This window comes from Zalophus californianus, chromosome X, assembly GCF_009762305.2.
Source record: "Zalophus californianus isolate mZalCal1 chromosome X, mZalCal1.pri.v2, whole genome shotgun sequence".
Classification (NCBI taxonomy): domain Eukaryota; kingdom Metazoa; phylum Chordata; class Mammalia; order Carnivora; family Otariidae; genus Zalophus; species Zalophus californianus.
The window spans coordinates 17,073,796-17,080,596 of record NC_045612.1 but is presented as its reverse complement, the minus strand read 5'-3'; positions in this window follow the sequence as shown (position 1 = coordinate 17,080,596).

Genomic DNA, 6,801 nt, shown 5'->3' with positions numbered 1-6,801 from the left:
TCAGTAAGGAGTCTGCTTCTCTCCCTCTCTGCCCCTCCCCCTGCTCGTGCTCTCTCTCTAAAATAAATAAATAAATCGGGGCACCTGGGTGGCTCAGTCGATTAAGCGTCTGCCTTCAACTCCAGTCATGATCCCAGGGATCAAGTCCTACATCAGGCTCCCTGCTCAGCAGGACGCTTGCTTCTCTCTCTCCTTCTGCCCCTCCTTCCCTGATCCTGCGTGCTCTTTCTCTCTCTCTCAAATAAATAAATAAAATCTTTAAAAATAAATAAATAAATCTTTAAAAACAACTGATTTCAGATAGTCATCACTAGTGAATGCTAAAACTATCTGGTGAAAGTGTTTGGGGAATAGGACATGTACACAGTCACACCTACTTTTTCATGTCAATCCATTAATTACAAAGAGGAAAGAGTACCTTTCCAGTGGAAGAATCTGGAGAACACTACTTTCACCAAGTGATCAAACTTGGCATCGCCAGTGGGACAACTGACGTCACCTACCTCCCGATGTGGAACAATGGGAATCACCTACGTGGTATTCTTGCCAAAAATGTTTAACGTTTCACTGAATCTAATCATGAGGAAACAATGTGAAAACTCCAAATTACAAGACATTATGCAAAATAACTGGCCCGGGCTCTTCAAAATAAATATTTCATGAAAGATGAAAAAAGTGGGGGACTGTTCTGTATTAAAGAAAATTAAAGGGGCGCCTGGCTGGCTCAGGCAGTAGAGCGTGTGACTCTTGATCTCGGGGTTGTGAGTTTGAGCCCTACGTTGGGCTAGAGATTACTTAAAAAAAATTAAAAATCTTGAGGAAAAAAAAAGAAAACTAAAGAGACATGACAACTAGATGAATTTGCATGACCTCTGATCCTGAATTTTGGATCCTTGATTAAAAAAAGAAAAGCTCTGGGGCCGTGCCTGGCTGGCTCAGTCAGTTAAGCATCTGCCTTTGGCTCAGGTCATGATCCCAGAGTCCTGGGATCAAGCCCCACGTCGTCGGGCTCCCTGCTCAGCAGGGGAGTCGGCTTCTCCCTCTCCCTCTGCAGCTCCCCTTGCTTGTGCTCTCTCTCTCACTCTCTTGCTCTCTCTCTCTCTCTCTCAAATAAATAAACAAAATCTTAAAAAAAGGCTCTAAAGGAGATTATTGGGACTTGAGAAATTTGAATATGGACTGTGAATTAAATAAAATTATCTTATCGATGTTAAATTTCTTGGGTGTGCTAACAAAACTGTGATTATATAGGCAAACACCTCTGTGTCTCTGTGAGACCATTCTAGACCAACTGAACAACTGAGAACAGCTGAGCCTGGTCCTGAACAGTAGGACCTTCCAGCTTGCCCATAAATTCATGAGAAAAAAAACAAACAACTATTGTTATAAGGCACTAAGGTTTGGGGGTGGTGGGGAGCAGGGGGAGAATACATAGTCATAGCTCATACAAACAATGATACTGTCTGTGTAAAACTTTGGGAAAAAGAAAAAAGAAAATACTGATGCATATGCAAACTCTCTGTAAGGAAACACAAGAAACTGAAAATACAACTGTTTGGGGGAAGATTAACTAGGGTGGCTGGGGGATGAAGATGGGAGGGAGACATTTCACTGTCTGCTCTTTTGTACCTATGGAATTTTGAAACATGTGAATGTATTTCCAATAAATGAATAAATAAGTGAATAAAATCTGTTACTTTTACTCAAATCTTCCTAGAACCCTTAAATCATCTCTAGTGGGTAATGGGAACTCTCATACCCTACAGGAGAGATTATAAATTGGTACAATCTGGAGGCAGGGTGGAGGTGTGGTTTTAAGCAGTACCTATAAAATATGTAAATGCATATGCAGTGCACAGACTGTCTCTGGGGGAAAAAAAAAAAAAAAAAACCACCAGAAGCTGGTAACACAGAATGCTTCTGAGGAAGGACCTTATGGAACTGGGGGTCAAGAGTAAAAGGAAGACTGACTTTTTTCTAAATGCCCTTTTTACTACTTGAATTTTTTACACTGAATTTGTATTACCTTTTCAAAAGGAAAATAATGAGTAAAATGCACATGTCCTTTGACCCAACGATTTATCACTTTTAAAAATCTCTCCTGCAGAAATACTTACAGAAGCAAAAATAAATGTATGTTATTACTTATGTATACTAATAAATTATAAAGAGCCTAAATGACCATCAAGTAAGAATTAGTTAAATAAATTATGGAATGTTTGTACAAGGGAATAATATACGGCTGCCAAAAATGAACCCATAAACCATCACCCAGGTCAACACAGAACATTCCAAAACTCCTAAAGTACTCCCTAATGCCTACTTCAGCTATTCACCCCCTATGAATTATCACAAACTGAATAAACCCATGTAACCATCACCAAGGTCAGCACAGAACATTCCAGAACTTTTGAAGCGCCCCCTAATGCCAACTCCAGCCATTTAACACTCGATGAATTATCACACACTGAACAAACTCATTTAACCATCACCCCGGTCACAGAAAATTCCAGAACTCCTGAAGCGCCCCCTAATGCCCACTTCTAGCCATTGACACTATGAATTATCACACACTGAATAAACACATGTAACCATCACCCAGGTCACACAAAATATTCCAGAACATTCCACAGAACATCTAGTTTGTGCTAATTCATCAAGCAGTACACTCTTTTGTATATATGCTATAATTCAATAAAAATCTCTAAAATATGCATGTGTATCTATTATAAATGTCTGCATATTATAAAAAGGCTAATTAGGTATACAAATCAAACTATTACATTATAGATGAGAAGGCTGTGGGGGGAGAAGTTTATTTGATTCAAGAAGGTCTGAAATTTTTATAGTGAGTCTTTTTCTTCATAACTGATGATTTTAAAATGAATAAAAAATAATGAAGAAAAATACACACAAAAAAGAAAGTAATTTTAAGTATGGCTAAGAGACATTAGTTTTGTCCTTGAGGACAAACTATACACCATCAGGATTATAAATCCTAGAATTCTTGACCCACCACCTGCAACAGCCAGCATCCCCCTTCCTGCCACCCCTAGCCATAGGTCTTGGAGGGAAATAAATGCCTGAAGAACAGATTCAAAGAAACACTTTACCAGCCCAGGCTTTCACCTCAGACCTCAGTGTAGTCACTAGATAACGAAAAATATAGAATAAAAATTTTATAGACTAAAAATTCCTTTTGCCTGGGACGCCTGGGTGGCTCAGGCAGTTAAGCGTCTGCCCTCGGTTCAGGTCATGATCCCAGGGTCCTGGGATCGAGTCCTGCATCGAGCTCCTTGCTTGGCAAGGAGCCTGCTTTTCCCTCTGCCTGCCGCTCCCCTTGCTTGTGCTCTCTCTCTCTCCACCCCCCGACAAATAAATAAATAAAATCTTTAATAAATAAATAATTCCTTTTGCCCAAAGTAGATAGGCTTCAGTGACCTAGACTAGCAACTTCTTTCTTTGAAGCTGACCTTCTGACCTTAGCTTTGGAGCCCTCAACACTCCTTTAGTCAGAAGAGAGGTAAGGAAAGAAACTGAAGGAAAACCACACCTAGGGAAGGCAAGAAACCTTTTAGGGTAAGTGAACAGTCCTAGTTTGTCCGGGACTTTCCTTGTTTTAACACTGAAAGTCCCCAGGAAACGCCTCAGTTCCAAGCAAACCAGGACCTAACAAACCAGACCTCAAGTCCTCTTTAGGCTTTTTCCCTGAGCCCCAACCAAATTCCCCCTTGGCCTTCAAGGTGAGAGAGGGGTGTCTTCTCCTCAGAAGCTAAAGAAAAGGTACCAGACTTCTCTTACCACACTTCACAGGAGAAGAGCAGAATCAGAATCCCAGAAAGAGAGGATCCAAGAGGCACCCAAGAAGAGCACTCCACACAGATTCAACAGCTTTTAACCTCTTCAAACCATCAGCTCCACACTGACCACTGCGACCCGATGCTTTCCCTGGATCTACGTTCTGATTCAGATTTTACTTTGAAGATTTGGGCCATATCTAGGTATCACTCATTTCAACTCGCTTTTTGTTACGTTCACTGCTTAAATACACGTATTTAAAAATATTGTTTACTAAATCTATGCCACCAGAAAACTTCACATTACCATCATAAATGGGAATTGGGTACCACATACCACAAACAGAAGGTACATATTAGGTATATACTAATAAATATTACCTAAAGGTGGTACTCCTTGACGCAGACTCCTCAAGCAAGTTTTCCTCAGCAATGTCTGGCAGAAGCCTGAAGCTCCTCCTAGAGGTCAGAGTGTGTGGTTAACACTTCCTCAGGGGTTTCTTCCAGCTCCTTCTACAGATGAGAGTGAGTTTTCTTTTAGCTCCCCCTATTGGTTAGAGTGTGGGGTTATTGTTCAGCAAAATTTTATTGAGTGACTGTTATGTTTTGGATACAGTGCTAGCCGCCGAGGCTACAGAGGAGAAAATAGGGAGCGATTTGGGGTTGCAATCGAGCAAGGGTTGGAAGAGAAGGGAAGGAAGAAGTTAGAAGATTTAAGCACAGACTGTGCTGCTTGTCTCCATTTCCTCAGCCACTGCCCCCCCATCCTTTATTCAAGCCACAGAAACCCGACTTTTGTCCTTTCCACCTCACCAAAAGTACTCTAACGAAAGTCTCTAGGGGACCTGATTATCAGGCCCGATGGGGAGTTTTCGGTCCTCATCTTAAGTGACCACGGAGACGACTCTTTCCTTAGCTCCACTGAGAGTGTCGGCTTGCGTCTCCAGGTTTTTCTCCCACCTCTCTTGCCACCCCTTCAGCCTGTCTCAGATGTTTGTGTTTGTCAGGATTTCGTCCTCAACCCTCGGCTCCATTAATCTCGCGACTTCCATCTACACTCATGGCTTCCATCTCCATAATCTGACTCTCGAGTCCCAAAAGACCACAGGTGGCCCCCGCTTCTCTCTCCGGCCTCATTTTCGCCTATTAGCAAATTACGTCTGTGTGATGATAGCAACTGTGTCCTATTTCCCTCCACCCGACTTCCACTGGCACCCCAGCTTTGTTCTTCAAGATTCAGCTTCCGGGTTACCTCTTCGAGCAAGCATTCCGGAAGCACAGCCCAGGTTGTGTTAGGTGCTCTCCCTCCGTGTTCCCCTGCACACTCAGTGCTTCACACACCTTCTAATGCTTGGTCTAGTAGTTATTGCACTAGGCTGGTCTACTTGAAGGCACAAACGTAATCTGCATTTAGTTCCCAGCACAGGGCTCAGTATTTGTCAAATTGATGAATATAAGAAATCCCTGAGCTGTGAACCATTCTATTCGACACAGAGGAAGAGGAGCTTGGGAGTGGTAGCTGGGATGGGTGTGAGCCAGGGAGATTTAAAACCTGAGTATGTAGCCCTTCTTCCCTTTCCCTTCTGCAGAGGCAGCCATGGGTGCAGGGTCAGAAATTGTTTACGCACAGGGGAAATGAGCAGTCATATTGAGGATAAAGGAAACCAGGGTTGTCCCTATCAGAGAACAGAGTTACAAATATGGATAGGGTGGACACTGGAAGGAACCCTGTGGTATTGAACTGGACTTGGAGGTACCAGTTTAAACTCATTTTTAATAGATGAACAGATATGTGTGTGTGTGTGTGTGTGTGTGTGTGTATACACACATTTACATAGATTTTCTCTATGCTGAGAAAGCCTTTAAACCATGATGCCCTGGTAGCAATGATTATACTTAGTGCCTACACCTTGGCTTTGAAATACCACTTTCCATTAAAAGGAATCAGGGCTCCTTAGAGAAATGTCCGATCCCAAGGCTGGGGCAAGGAAAGTATGAATCTGGGACATCTTAAGCCAGGTAGTGAAACATTGCTAAAAAAAAAAAAAAAAAAAAAAAAGTGAGATTTGTCAAAAGGACACAGGAGCCAGCTTGGAGGAGCTCTTACCTGTCAAATCTGAGATGTGAATATCAAAATAATGAAAATGATTTTTTTTAACATTTTATTTAGAGAGAGAATGTGCGTGTGCGAGTTGGGGGGGGCGGGGAGGAGAGGGAGAATCTCAAGCAGACTCCGCGCTGAGAGCAGAGCGCCACACGGGGCTCGGTCTCAAGACCCTGAGATGACCTGAGCCAAAATCAAGAGTCAGACGTTTAACCAACTGTGCCACCCAGGTGCCCCAACAATGAAAATGATTTAAAACCCACTGACTAAAATAAGGAGTCCACAAGTCCACACTGATGCAAATAAATGGTGAAGGGAAATTTTTTTTACAGAATGCCAACTAATTAATGTAGAAAGAATGATAGAATGAGGGTCATCATTAGGTGGCCATCCTACTACTATCAGGCACGAAAGAGCAATGGATACTAAAACTAGTGAGTGAAAGTTTGAGGAAACAGGATATTTATATACTGTCAAAGTATCTCCGCACAAAATATTTTATTAATTTCAAAGGGAAAACATTAACTGGACAGGAATCTGGCAGATACCACCGTAACTGAAGGATCAAGGTTACCATCACCAGTATTAGGACAGTGACATCATGTGCCTCCCACAGTAATAACACAGAATGCAGCATCAATTCTGTGGTATTTCTGCCCAGAATGCATAACCTGAATTTAATAACTAGGAAACATCAGTCAAACCTAAATTGAGTGACATTTTCAAAATTGGCCAGAACTTTTCAAAAAATACGAAAATCACAAAAGGAAAGGCTGGGGGACTTCCAGATTGTGGGAGATCAAAGACCCATAACAACAAAGTGTAACACATGATCTTGGATTGATTCCTAGGTCAGAAGATGTTTGTTTTTTTTTCCTTTTTGCTAGAAGAGCATCATTG